Source organism: Anabrus simplex, chromosome 2 (assembly GCF_040414725.1).
Source record: "Anabrus simplex isolate iqAnaSimp1 chromosome 2, ASM4041472v1, whole genome shotgun sequence".
Lineage (NCBI taxonomy): Eukaryota > Metazoa > Arthropoda > Insecta > Orthoptera > Tettigoniidae > Anabrus > Anabrus simplex.
In genome coordinates this window covers 1,119,670,315-1,119,684,482 of record NC_090266.1, presented here as the reverse complement: position 1 = coordinate 1,119,684,482, position 14,168 = coordinate 1,119,670,315, and the positions used below count along the sequence as shown (strand labels likewise).

At 41.0% G+C, this 14,168-nt stretch overlaps 1 protein-coding gene across 1 annotated transcript in view; it reads right to left on the bottom strand.

Moving 5' to 3' along the window:
- Window positions 1-6,457: 6,457 nt before the first annotated feature.
- Window positions 6,458-14,168, bottom strand: part of LOC136864735 (adhesive plaque matrix protein-like) — a 31,735-nt gene continuing 24,024 nt past the window's right edge. Inside the window, exon 3 of the mRNA XM_068226400.1 lies at window positions 6,458-6,575. The gene's annotated coding sequence lies outside the window, so the exon portion shown is untranslated. The remainder of the gene's footprint in view (window positions 6,576-14,168) is intronic.

The window sequence follows — 14,168 nt, the reverse complement described above, 5'->3', positions numbered from 1 at the left end:
AACTAAAAAATCGTACTTTCAGAATAGAATAGAGAAATGCCAATCAATGTTTTTCGGAACTCAAAACTTTTACGATCATGACGAACAAAAATGTTAACTGAAAACCTTAGTAAAGAATTCGAAAAAAAGAAAGCAACCAGAAGTAGTTAAAAACTGAGAAAGTAATGAATTCAAGAACTTTCATTACAGTCATAGTCGAATGTTCATTTTGAAAACGTACTGACAATGTTAAGCGTCTATCAAATCAAACTCCTCTCCATCCTAGTTATCTTCATTGCCATGTGGCCAGTTCTGTTCCTTGAAAAATTCCAAAAATACCTTGAATTATTCGGCTTCTCCCAGTTGTTTATGCAGTGTTTTTTGGATAATAATTCGAGGTCATTCAGTTTTGGCTTTTCGGGATGATGCCCTTGGAGGATTGAATTAGAGAGAAGTTTCTTCTAAGCAGACTTCCCTATTTTGTTCAAGATCTTCGGCTGTCCGGATTGGAAATTATAAAGAATTCTACTTGAACGAGGCAAAGAGTCTTATTGTTCTTCGCTATCGTAAGTCTCTTAGCTTTCCGATATCCACTGGAAATGCCACTGTCCGATTTTCTCCAATGTACTGTCTTACCAGTGTTTACAGTCTTACAGTTCCTGTCTTAGAATTATAACATTTTAGCTTGTTCTTTAATTATATTAATGCAGGTATCAGGATGCTTCACGTGGTGTTAAGGCTGTTTTGAAACGATCAAATTTAGCGGGTTTTGCATATACATCCTAACGAGCGCGCATGCTGCTGACGGTATATAATTTAGTAGGTTTTGCAAATTCATGTTTTCAGCTGGTTTTGCATCTGCGACCATCTCAGTTTTAGCAGGTTTTGTAAGCTGTCCTAACATTCTTTGGCCCATTTCAAGCTATTTTATAAGGGGTTGTAAATGGAAAATTCCACATTCATGTAGAGGGCGCTGTGAGCTTTACTTTGGTAACTCCAGTAACTCCAATTCAAAAAAATATATATATATCGTTTAGCAGGATTTGCTAGAGGGCGACTCATTTAGATAGTACATTTAACTGGTGCACTGTCACTGGAAAGAATGCCACTTCCCTCAGTTTCCATTATTCATTCTGTACTTGACGTTAAATAAAATATTTCTAATCACTCAGTAAAGGAGAAAGTGCATTCGTACAGCACAAGAAAGGCACACCTCGTGTTAGATTAAACTACCACAAACGTGTAACAAGCGTCCCGTAGAGTACGAATAGTTTTTAAGGATAGTATAAGACTTGCTAAGAGAGCGAACAGTATGTACTATATATACTAGGTGGCCCGCGTGCGCTGTACTTTCTGTATACTAACGCCCCCATGCAATAGTGATGCACGGGATGCCTACTAACTGATTTTCACAGGGGTACTACTGCCACCAGGCCGTTTACGTCAGAATATGAAGAGATAAGAACTGGACGGTCGCTCGCAGCATGTCCTTCAGCGCTCCCAGTCTAATGCAACCCGTTGCATTAATAAGCCTCGTTTTCGACCGCATAGTATTAAGCTGGTGTGTGATACAGCAGAACTACAGTACATTTGCTGTCTGCATATCGGCAATGGCTACTGTGAGCAAAGACGAATTTACATATATAATTTTCATCTATGGAGAATCTGGTCGGAATGCAGCCGAAGCTCGCAGAAGGTATGCACAGGAGTTTCCAAATAGAAGTCCGTCTTCTATATACTGTACGTACTACGCCGAAGAGCTGCAATTAAGATTGTTCAAGGCACACACCAGCAGGTCTGTGACAATGCCGACGTTGTGCAGAATGTACTGCAATACATGGAACCCAATCCTTCACATGGTAGCTGAACTTAACCTAACTGTGATAATAACATTAATTATAATAATACAAACCATCATTGTCACAAAGTACAAATGTTTAATGTTACTTAGGGAAAGAATAATTGCGAATGACCTAAGAGTATCCCGAACGTCAATACAAAGGATCCTAAAAGAGAGAAAATGGTACCCATATAAGTCTCATCCACACCAGCAACTCTATGGAGACGGTTTTGATCGCGGAGAAACATATTGCCCAAGAATGGCCGCGGCATTACAGCAAGATTCACATTTTATCCGGAATATCCTGTGGAGGGATGAATGTTACTTACCGAATGATTCCATCGTTAATACTCATAATCTCCATTATTGGGCTCCAGAACCCCCCCCCCCACTGTGTTTGAGCACAGTATATGCAACTCCAGTGGGAGTGGGGGGGGGGGTGTTAATGTGTGGTGTGGTATTCTGGGAAACAACGGCACTGGGCCTGTTTCCATAGCCTCTAGGGTCACCGGTAGACGTTATCTGAAATTTTTAGAGACCGACATGTCTCTAGAAATCCTTCTAGAAGATATTTAACTGCAGCTAATACTGCAACATTGGTTCCAGCTTGATGGTGCACCACCTCACTACTAACGAGCAGTTAGGGAACATCCTGATGCTCGATATCCTGAATGGTAGATAGGTCGTGTTGGACCCTGGCAGAGCCACTACGATCTCCTGATCTCACCATTCTGGACTTTTTTCTCTGGGGAAAATCAAATCGAAAGTGTACGAAACTGAGCCAGAAAATGCTGAGCTGGGCTGATTGGCTCAGACGGTTGAGGCGCTGGCCTTCTGACTCCAACTTGGCAGGTTCGATCCTGGCTTAATCTGGTGGTATTTGAAGGTGCTCAAATACGTCAGCCTCGTGTCGGTAGATTTACTGGCACGTAGAAGAACTTCTTTGGGAAAATATTCCGGCACCTCGGCGTCTCCGAGAACCTAAAAAGTATTTAGCGGTACGTAAAGCCAATAACATTATTATTATTATTATTATTATTATTATTATTATTATTATTATTATTATTATTATCAAAATGCTGAACAATTACAACAACGAATTCGTGAGGCCTGTGCTGCAGTGACACCTGAAATGTTGAGACGTGTCCATGCAGACACTACGAGAAATGTTCAGCACTGCCTTCACCATCAGGGATATGTTTTTGAGCATATCAATTATGAAATGAAATGGCGTATGGCTTTTAGTGCCGGGAGTATCCGAAGACAAGTTCGACTCGCCAGATGCAGGTCTTTTGATTTGATGCCCGTAAGCGACCTGCGCGTTGTGATGATGATGATGATGATGATGATGATGATGAAATGAAGATGAAGACGACACATACACCCAGCCCCCGTGCGAACGAAATTAACCGATTATGGTTAACATTCCTTACCCTGCCGGGAATCGAACCCGGGTCCCCTGTGGCCAAAGGCCAGCACGCTAACCATTTAGCCATGGAACCGGACTATCTATTATGATTAGATGAAAAAGTAAATTTGCTGGTAGACCCAAGTGTGACATTTTTAACTTTCTGAGCTTTGAGGCTATAATGATATGTATTAGGTTTTGTCTCATACAAACGACTCTTGTATGTCCACACGTGTATACATTAATAAGTTATTAAATATTATTTTCTGCATCTTTGACGTATTTACAAATGCACCCAGTTATAGAACGTGTGCAGTAAAATGACTGCTATTTGTTTCTCAACGTCCGAGATACAGCTCGTTGTAGTGCTCCTTCAAAAACAAGTGATTAGGCATCCCATGCATCACTATTGCAAGCGGGACGTTTGTAAGTAAAAAGTACGGCGCTCGCAGGCCGCCTGGTTTATATCAAAATGAGGAAAATTTGGTGGACTACCACATAGAAATGTGAAAATGTATTTTCCTTCTCATTGTATAATCATCAATATCATTTCTCCTTCCCTGCATGGGCTGTTGATCCCCCCCTCTGATTTACACTTGTCTTTCGTCCACCCCTCTTTCACCCCACATATAAATCCGCTGTCGGTTCTAGCTGAGCGAACGCGGGACCTAGGTGGTCCAGTACGCTAGGCACCCTTCTACGTGTAAAAAGGTTTCATTGTACAACTACGACTACTAAATGTTTTCATGCATCACCTGATGGGGGAGGCAGGCCACCTAGACGGTGACGCCGTCTCTCAGGCCAGGAGATAGGCGGTGAAGGTGAGGGTTGGCGGCCGTGGCCTATACTAGGAACTATCGCGGCATTCGACAATGGAAAACCAGGGGAAATCATTCTCAGGACAGCCGACGGTGGGACCCAGCCCCTCCCCGTCTCCCGAATACAGAGACGTAGAGCCTTGCGTTTATCAGCCTTTTATTTATAGACGTGTGCTTTGAAACATGGCTTCATCAATAACAGCGCCTTTGAATGATTGGCTGGTTGGTTGGTTGGTTGGTTGGTTGGTTGGTTGGTTGGTTGGTTGGTTGGTTGGTTTCATAAATATGAGATGCCTTCTCGTTAATGTTAATTAACTTTCCTGGCTGTAACAATGTCACTTTTCATTTTTGAACAGCGGACATGAATAACCTGGGTTTTTCATTGTTGGCACCAATGATGTTTATAGTTATTACTAAATTATTTCTCATTTTATCGTCTAGAAATATCGGGATTCACATTATTCTTTCCTGTTTCTCTCTAGAGTCTCAGTTCATGAAATACAAGAATGTTTCAATGAACTGGAAACTGAGGCTGTCGTTTTGGGTACGACTCTTTCTATTCAGCCCCTGAAGAATTACTTGGGGTCAGATCAAGAGAGTGGGGACGAATCTGCACAAAATATTGCATTACTCATCGGGCAATAATTTAGACACGAACGATAAATTCTTAAAAGTTCGACCTCTTTGGAAGATGAGAATGAGCGGTGGCTAAAATTCTATTTCAATTACTTAAATATCTGTGTTGATGAGGCTGTGGGAAACAAGCCACTAAACAACATACGATAGGCGAACTAATTAGCTATAGCGCACAAGCAATCGTCGTGGATAGGTTCCTTGGACCGATCCATGTCAAGGAGCCGGTAGAGGTGTGGGCGGATCTGTACTTCTGGACGTGGTAACCTTAATACCGAATTACGTTTCTCATGTCTGATGATTTTACCGTTTCTGCTTTCCCTGATTTTATTTAATAAATCATATGTGAAGTCATTCAAGCGTTTAATTTCACGTAGTTAGATCTTATTTGTTCCCGTAACCATGTCAGCAAGTGACGAAGAACCATTACAATCCCTGAGAATGCAAGAGTTAACTCCTAGATGTCACCGATTAAGTCAGGTATACTATCAGTGCTGAGTGTTTACGATGTAAGGGTTCAGTATTTAAAATTTTAGGGTTACTTTGCATTACAACGAAAGTTGAATATGAATATTTTAATCAATTTCTCGTTCAGGTTTGATAGAATACTGTCCTTCTCAGTCCTCGTTCACATCGATATGCAGACTACAGCCCAGAGACATTGCAAGAGTGCTGGGAAGACATCAGAAGAGGAGTCCTTCATGGCGAAAGGCCTCAGAACACTACACAATATCCTTCAGGACAATAGCAAACAAACGTAAAGGGAAATATGTAAAAATCACCTGGGAAGCCACCAATTTTCTCCATCGATGAAGAAAATACTTCTCTAAAACATATTGAACTAATGACTGAAATGGGTTCCCATTAACAGCGAATGTTCTATGCCGCAAAATATTACCTCGATCGCGTTGGTCGCTCTGTGAATAGATTTAAAATTGTCCCGGAAAAGAATGGACGAAACCATTCTTGCAGAGACACGCTGTGTTGTCTGAAGGATTTGTGACTAGCATCCAGGAAAGTCGAGCAGCTATCGAACAAAACATTATTACAGAACACATTAATAATTATCAATTATCAATATTTAGATTATAATCTAAGTGTTGTTCTGCAAGATGTTACACCTGACAGTATCTGCAATTTCGATGAAACTAAAATTTCAGGTTATCCTGGACAAAAGAAAGTGTTGGTTCAATGAAGGTTGAAGTGTCCCAAGAGAACTTTCAATTTCCCAAAAAGCAGGGTTTCTGACATGTTTTGTGATAATGCGGATGGTGAAATGCTACACCCTATGTGGTCTACAAGGCTGAACAAAACTGGACAACGTGGATGGAGGGAGGACCCAATGGTTGCCGCTAGGTGTCCATCATGTGATGCCTTTTATTTCTTGCCATACAGTTGGCCATTCCATACTGTAACTTTGCAACTAGTCACATTATTCATTGAAATATATAGAAAAGTAAGCAATGGTGCAAACTTACCTGTTCATATGGGTTACATTGCATCAGTATTTAGATCACAATAAAACTTGTAATAGAATTGCTACTAACCAACACCACCTTTTTAGGAGTTGTATAGATTTTCCGGCGTAGTAATGTCTCTGAAACAGTATTTTTCTTACTAACTATAAAAAGTAATGCAAAATATACCCATTTTATGGTATTTAAGTTTCTATACACCAGTCTGTGTGTAAATTGAACGACCCTTATTTAACACTAGACGTTAAGTTCATCGGATCATCTCCAGACGACTACAGAGTACGGTATGAAGTGAAGGAATACGTTAATATAAAAATATTTAATTGTATAAAAATAGTTTGTACATTAGAGTATATAGATTCTAGGAAACGCTTTGCACTTAGATGACGACGCCAGTTCTTTTAGCTGATCCTCGTGAAAACCTGAAACAAGAAATTAGAACATACCATCACACACTAATGTAGTATCCAGTATGTAGTATTAGAGAAGAGGACAGGACGATAAGAGGAGAAAGAACACCTCAGTGAATATGGGCGCACAGTTGAACGCAGTTGGACGTCTGCCACTTATATGCTTTATGCCAGTGTATTTGTGCTGCTGGTGCCGTCGTTCTAGATAGTCCCACACGACTAAAACACACATACCACACAGTATCTGGTTACACTCGTATCCGTTTCAGGAGGTGCTCAAAATGTCATCCTTGCACCCGGACGCAAAGTGTAATCTTGCTCAAAGCTGTAGATCAGAGATTGTCCTTAATAAAGTGTGTTTCACTTAGCTGATGGTAACTAGGGAGATGTTACCGTACAAACATGTGGCCATGTGTACAGGCAATTACACCAATGACGGAGCGTCAACATACCTCCGCAGTTATCTCGTGAACGGTTCAATTGCGACCCCATGCTTACTGAGATGTTTTTATTGACATATACTTACTACCGTTGGCTTATGCCAACGTCTGATATATACTAATGGTATATTACAAATTATCACCATGAAGCCCATGTACCCTCCAAACCTCAACCGATCTGCTCAGTCGGGGACTGGCCTCGAGATAGAGCTTATCACTTTACTGAACCCGAATTTTCCGCTCTTTGGAGCATCGTTGACCGTTTTTTGCTTGGGCACGAATAAAACTTTTGGCATTGGACTTGCAATTTGAGAAATGCGTCAACCTTCCTGATGAAATGAAATAGCGTATGGCTTTTAGTGCCGGGATGTGTCCGAGGACTTCGGCTCGCCAGGTGCATCTTTTTATTTGGCTCCCGTAGGCGACCTGCACGTCGTGATGAGGATGAAATGATGTTGAAGACGGCACGTACACCCAGTGACAGCGGAATTAACCAAGCCGGGAATCGAACCCGGGATTAAGAGAAATCTTATCCGAAACCACCATTCCACACAGATCTTTTGAGAAAACTGACAGTCTGAAAGATGTCGAAGGTTCGATTGTGAACCCTTGCTTTCTCAAAAGTTTGCCGACCGATACTGTTCTCATGTTGCGGTGCTTTTGTACTTGAAATCGTCTCCCTGCTCTAACTTTAATTTCACACACTTTGCGGGAAATTATTTTCCGTCGGTACAAAAATATTACACTGCAAACTCTTTCACAAAGTATTTTACTACGCGCTTTCACTACACTCAGTTTTGCCACGTTGATGTTCAGTAAGACTAAAAAGATCAAGCAACAGTGTCCGCTACCTGAGATTTGCGGCGGACACCACCTAACTTCTAAAATATAACCGAAATACGACATTAAGTTAAACCATTAATATTGCCAAAATATGACAAAACTATTAAAATGGCCTAAATATGAATTTATATGCTGTGTAAAATCGACTTATATATAGTCAAAAACATAAATTTCCTGTTTAATTTCAGTTTAGAACGAAAGTGAAGTGAAAGAAATAACATGACGTTTCCTAAATGACACTTTCGACATAACAGATTTGAGGTTCAGAAGTTACGATAGCTTGCTGGTGTTATGAGAAGGCTATAATAATTCTGTTCCAGCCTGCCACAAACTATTCAACACAAATTAATTATTCGATGAAAAGCAATCAATTAAAAATGAATGAACTGTCTCATGAACATTTCACAAAGGAACTATACGATTCAGGTAATTCTCAATAGAACATAACTAAATCACAATGAATTTCTCTACGGATCTTCTTAGACCATTTCAGGCAGAACATCATCAATGTTAGATGAACAAGGCAAATTTTGATACGTTTGATACATGCTGGGAATAACGTTCTTGGAACACAGTTTTCCCAAATCCCTGTACTACTTTTCAGACACTGGAATCAGATGTTCATGATTTTTTGTTGGTGGAGTTGTTATTGATGAACTTGGTCATCTCCATCGGCATAGTGAAGAATTTTTTTGTACTTGCTTTACGTCGCACGGACACAGATAGGTCGTATGGCGACGATGGGACAGGAAAGGCCTAGGAGTAGTGAGGAAGCGGCCGTAGCATTAATTAACGTACAGCCCCAGCATTTGCCTAATGTGAAAATGGGAAACCTCGGAAAACCCATTTTCAGGGCTGCCGACAGTTCTGTTCGAACCCAATATCTCCCGGAACCAAGCTCACAGCCGCGCGCCCCTAACAGCTCGGCCAAATCGCCGGTTAGTGGAGAATGAATGGAGCTGCTGTAGTCCAGGTGCAATGCGATCTCGTGAGATCCTATTTGCAACAAACGTGACTTCATATTTGCTACCTTTTGTGGTGTGTTGTCATCGGTAAAATTAAGACACCATTTTTCTAGTCTTCAAAATCATAATTCTGTAGTGCAACAACGTAATAGGGAAGAAGTTTATTTCTTGCCAAGGATAAAATTGTCCATTGTGACGGTGCCCAAAATAATTTCTTTTCTTTTTATTAGTAGTCATTGAAAAGTGCACCGAGTCAACATACAGTACATGCATGTGTGGTCTTGTAAAAGGTTAGTTTTATATTGTTCACACTTCGTGACCCTTGCACAATGTGTAAATCATCACCAACGTCTGCTTCATGCGATAGCTATCACAGCAGGACGGTCACTGGTCTCCATGCGAGCGAGCTTCCTTCACTCACATTACGGATGTAGCAATAGACAGTTAAATTTCACCTTCATACACAATATAATTATACAGCGATTCTTCGTGTATGGTATTGTGATAGCACACATGTCACAGCGTGTGATTATTATTATTATTATTATTATTATTATTATTATTATTATTACTATTATTATTATTATTATTATTATTATTATTATTATTATTTTGCTATGGGCTTTACGTCACACCGACACAGATAGGTCTTATGGCGACCATGGGATAGGAAAGGCCTAGCAGTTGGAAGGAAGCGGCCGTGGCCTTAATTAAGGTACAGCCCCAGCATTTGCCTGGTGTGAAAATGGGAAACCACGGAAAACCATTTTCAAGACTGCCGATAGTGGGATTCGAACCTACTATCTCCCGGATGCAAGCTCACAGCCGCCTCTACGCGCACGGCCAACTCGCTCGGTATTATTATTATTATTATTATTATTTATTATTATTATTATTATTGTTATTATTATTATTATTATTCAAGTTCGGTAATCGGCCAACTAGGGACCACGATAAGCCTCACTTTGCATTCTGGCATTTGTTCACTTTTCGCTTAATCCACATCATCTTCATTAGCTCACTGTGTTTAGCACGATGTTCTTCTGTCCATTTGGCACCAGTTGCCCGGTTTTCGTCCCGGAAAGTCCCAAAAGTCTTGATGGCTGCTCTGAAAAGATTTCGGTCTTGTGCATCTTCTGCTTGTATGCCCAGTTCTTTAAGATCTTTCTTGACATTAACGTACCATGTCATTGCCGTTTTTGGTTTTGAGTCAAATATACCGAAGATACGTTTCGTCCATCGAGAGTCGATCATCCGTCCTATAAGACCGTGAAAGAGAACTGCCTTTACGCGAGTATACTTCTTGCCTGTATTTTCTAATTTAGATGTCATGTTTGTAGTTTGGGCCAAGTATGGTGTGTAGGATCTTTCTTTCTTTCCTCCCTAAATCCCGAGCAAACATTTCTCGGACAGGATAAGGCATTCAGATGCATACAGCGATACTGGTTTGATGACAGTGTTACCGAGCTCGATAGCTGCAGTCGCTAAAGTGCGGCCAGTATCCAGTATTCGGGAGATAGTAGGTTCGAACCCCACTGTCGGCAGCCCTGAAAATGGTTTTCCGTGGTTTCCCATTTTCACACCAGGCAAATGCTGGAGCTGTACCTTAATTAAGGCCACGGCTGCTTCCTTCCCACTCCTAGCCCTTTCCTGTCCCATCGTCGCCATAAGACCTATCTGTGTCGGTGCGACGTAAAGCAATTAGCAAAAAAAAAAAGATGACAGTGTTGTAGCGACGAATTTTTGTGTTCAGAGAAAAGCACTTTTAGTTGTATATGTTGCGGTATTACTATTATTATTATTATTATTATTATTATTATTATTATTAATTATTATTTATTTTTTACTATTTGCTTTACATCGCAGCGACACAGAAAGGTCTTATGGCGACGATGGGACAGGAAAGGGCTAGGAGTGCGAAGGAAGCGGCCGTGGCTTTAATAAAGGTACATCCCCAGCATTTGCCTGGTGTGAAAATGGGAAAGCACGGAAAACCATCTTCAGGGCTGCCGACAGTGGGGTTCGAACCCTGTATCTCCCGAATACAAGCTCACACCTGCGTGCCCCTAACCGCAAGGCCAACTCGCTCGGTGATTATTATTATTATTATTATTATTATTATTATTATTATTATTATTATTATTATTATTATTATTATTATTATTATACCGAGGGATATCTCTGCTGTCAGTAGCATACAAAGTGCTGTCAAGGATTTTACTGGACAATGTAGAAAGCCAATGTGATCGAACGATTGGTGAATATCAAGGAGGATTTCGGCGGGGACGGTCTTGTACCGAGCAGATCTTCAACCTAAAAACCATTCTCCAACTAAAACAAGTAAGGAGTATGAACATCGCTGTGGTTTTCGTCGACTTTAAAAAAGCTTATGATTCTATCGACCGCCGGACACTCTTCTCCGTACTGCAAGAACGAGGTGTTGATTACAACACACGCACCCTCATCCAACAGACTCTTACGGATACAACATCTAAGGTGAAGTTCAGGGGAGAACTATCTCGGACTTTCAAGATAAAAACTGGAGTACGGCAGGGTGATGGCCTCTCACCCATTCTGTTTAATCTAGTGCTTGATAAAGTCATCAAGAACTGGGAATGTACACTGAGGAATCTAGAAATCAAACCAGTTGCCATTGGAGCCGGGACTCGAAAGATTGAGATCAGGTGCCTAGCATTCGCAGATGACATTGCAATCCTAACCAACAACTCTAAGGATGCTGTCATTGCTATTGAAGCCCTGCACGAGATAGCGGTGAAGGCTGGATTACACATATCGTATGACAAAACTAAGTACTTTGAGACTCGGCATCCCGATAACCCCCCTTTGACGACCATACATGGAACGATTGGGAAAGTCAATCGCTTCCGCTATCTTGGTGAATGGGTCCACCCCAATGGTAGAGACGGTACATCCATCCTAGAAAGATGTAACAAACTCAATGCAGCGTACCAACTATCCCACAACCATTATAATAAGAGGTGCATTTCGAAAAATGCTAAGATCTGTCATTACAAAACTGTTGTCAGACCACAGTTTTTGTATGCCTCAGAGACCCTCCTGATGAACAAAAAAGGCACCTTGGATGATCTAGAGAAAGTCGAAAGACGTATCCTCAGGAAAATTCATGGACCGAGATTGCTCCCAGATGTAACCTACAGACTTAAATCGAACTCTGAGCTGTATCGACAGTTAGAATCAGCCAATACCAGCATGCGACGTAGGAGGCTTAAGTTCTATGGACACCTACAACGAATGGACAGCAACAGGCTTACCAAGAAGATCTTTTCTTTGGTTAAAAGCTACAAGACTGGAAGCTTGTGGCTTAATGAAGTACAGAAGGACTTGGATTCGGCTGGGATTTCAGATATTGATATAGAAGATCGTTCCAAATTTTGTGCTATGGTACAGTCTTGGACCCCACCACCTAGAGTTCCTAGAAGTCGGAAGCCCCTTTCACAGGAGAGAAAGGAGAAATTATCAGCAGGGCTCAAGAGATATTGGGAACAAAGAAGAGCATCGAGGAAGAACTAGTCACCAGCGCTCCTTAGTGGGCTTAAATCAATAATAATACCTGGGGTACAGTATCCATCTTTGAGTATTCCCTGAGCTGTTATCTACTATGTCCATCTCTGTTTAAGACTCTGAACTTGGTGATAGTGTAATAGATTTTTCTTCAATGTTTAGATGGCTCTGCCATCGATATACAAGGGGCCTCTATAGGGCAAAGCCCTAATTTATCCTGAAAGAAAATTTGTATCTCTATGTTTGTAAACTTAATGGCACGCTGTTGTTATTTTTTTGCCGGGCTGAGTGGCTCAGACGGTTGAGGCGCTGGCCTTCTGACCCCAACTTGGCAGGTTCGATCCTGGCTCAGTCCGGTGGTATTTAATGGTGCTCAAATACGTCAGCCTCGTGTCGGTAGATTTACTGGCACGTAAAAGAACTCCTGCGGGACTGAATTCCGGCACCTCGGCCTCTCCGAAAACCGTAAAAGAGTAGTTAGTGGGACGTAAAGCAAATAACATTATTATTAATTATTTTTAGTTCCGAAGTTTCTCTACCACCTCTCTTAAATCTATCAGCCTATCTTAAGTTAATGTTTCTGACCAATCTGGGTCTCTCTTGATTAATGGAAGCCGTCCAATCCGATCCTTGGATTGTAAACATCCAGATCTTTCGGGTTCTCTATGTATATAAACTGAGGCACTTACACCCTCAATGTCTTTCATTGTTGTTGTGATTTTGTGCGTGTCATGACGGAGAAGAGAGAGGGTTCTCCTTGGGGATGGCTGGAGGTGGAGGTTTCGGCTTGAAGGAAGTTCCAACTAATAAGGTATGCAGAATAAACTTAACTATGTGCACTTAACTGCGAATGAAGTGTACGGAAGAGTTCCGCAGCTTTCATTTAATTGTAACGATTAGGGCTTTCTTTTCTCATCGTAATGTAGGTTGGTCTCCGGAATTAAATAATTATTTCCCTTATGGGAAATTGGTTGAAAGTAAAAGAGGGCGAGTGGTTGCCCTCGTAATTCTCCCATGCTAATTGAATCGGATGACTCTAAAACCGAACTCTTTTTTTTTCGGCGTTAAATGTGTCTCCTACTTAGTTACCCCGTAGTATGGGATTAGCCCGTGCTTCATCAGGCCATCAGCCCACTTAGGGTTCGAATCTTTTCATTTTGGAGTGCTTGATGTCCGCCTCTTTCCTAATTAGTTATTGGCGTATTGTAAATATTTCCTCTTCTAAATTTGTTTTACTGTGGCAAAGTAGTATAGACCTTTGGTCTCTGTATATTTCCTTGAAGGGTAACCTTAGTAAATAAGCTACACTACCACTCATTAATTTCAATACACCCTGGTATTTCAGATTTACAACACAAATCAAACGTTATTTTTCACAAAAGATAATTATAATAGCTTGCACATATATAATACAATCACAATTATTATATTTTACTTTCATCAAAGTATCCTCCTTTGGATTTGATGACTGCCTCACAAACTCGAGGCATGCGGTCACACAGTTTTTGTAGGTATCGTGAATCTGTATGATTCCACACATCCTTAAAAATATTTCACAGATGTTCCTTGCTGGATATATTAACTTCCCTGATACGTCTGTCCACTTCATCCCAGACCATTTCAATGGGATTGCAATCGGGGATTGCAAGACGGCCATGCCATATATTTCAATACTTTCTGTTTTTCCTTTGATGCAATGTAGTTCGTACAGTATGTCTACCGATGTTTTGGGTCATTATCCTGTTGTAAGGTGAACCCTTTCCATATTAAGGGCAATCCACTTGGTATTGCATGATACTGAAGTATGCGACGGC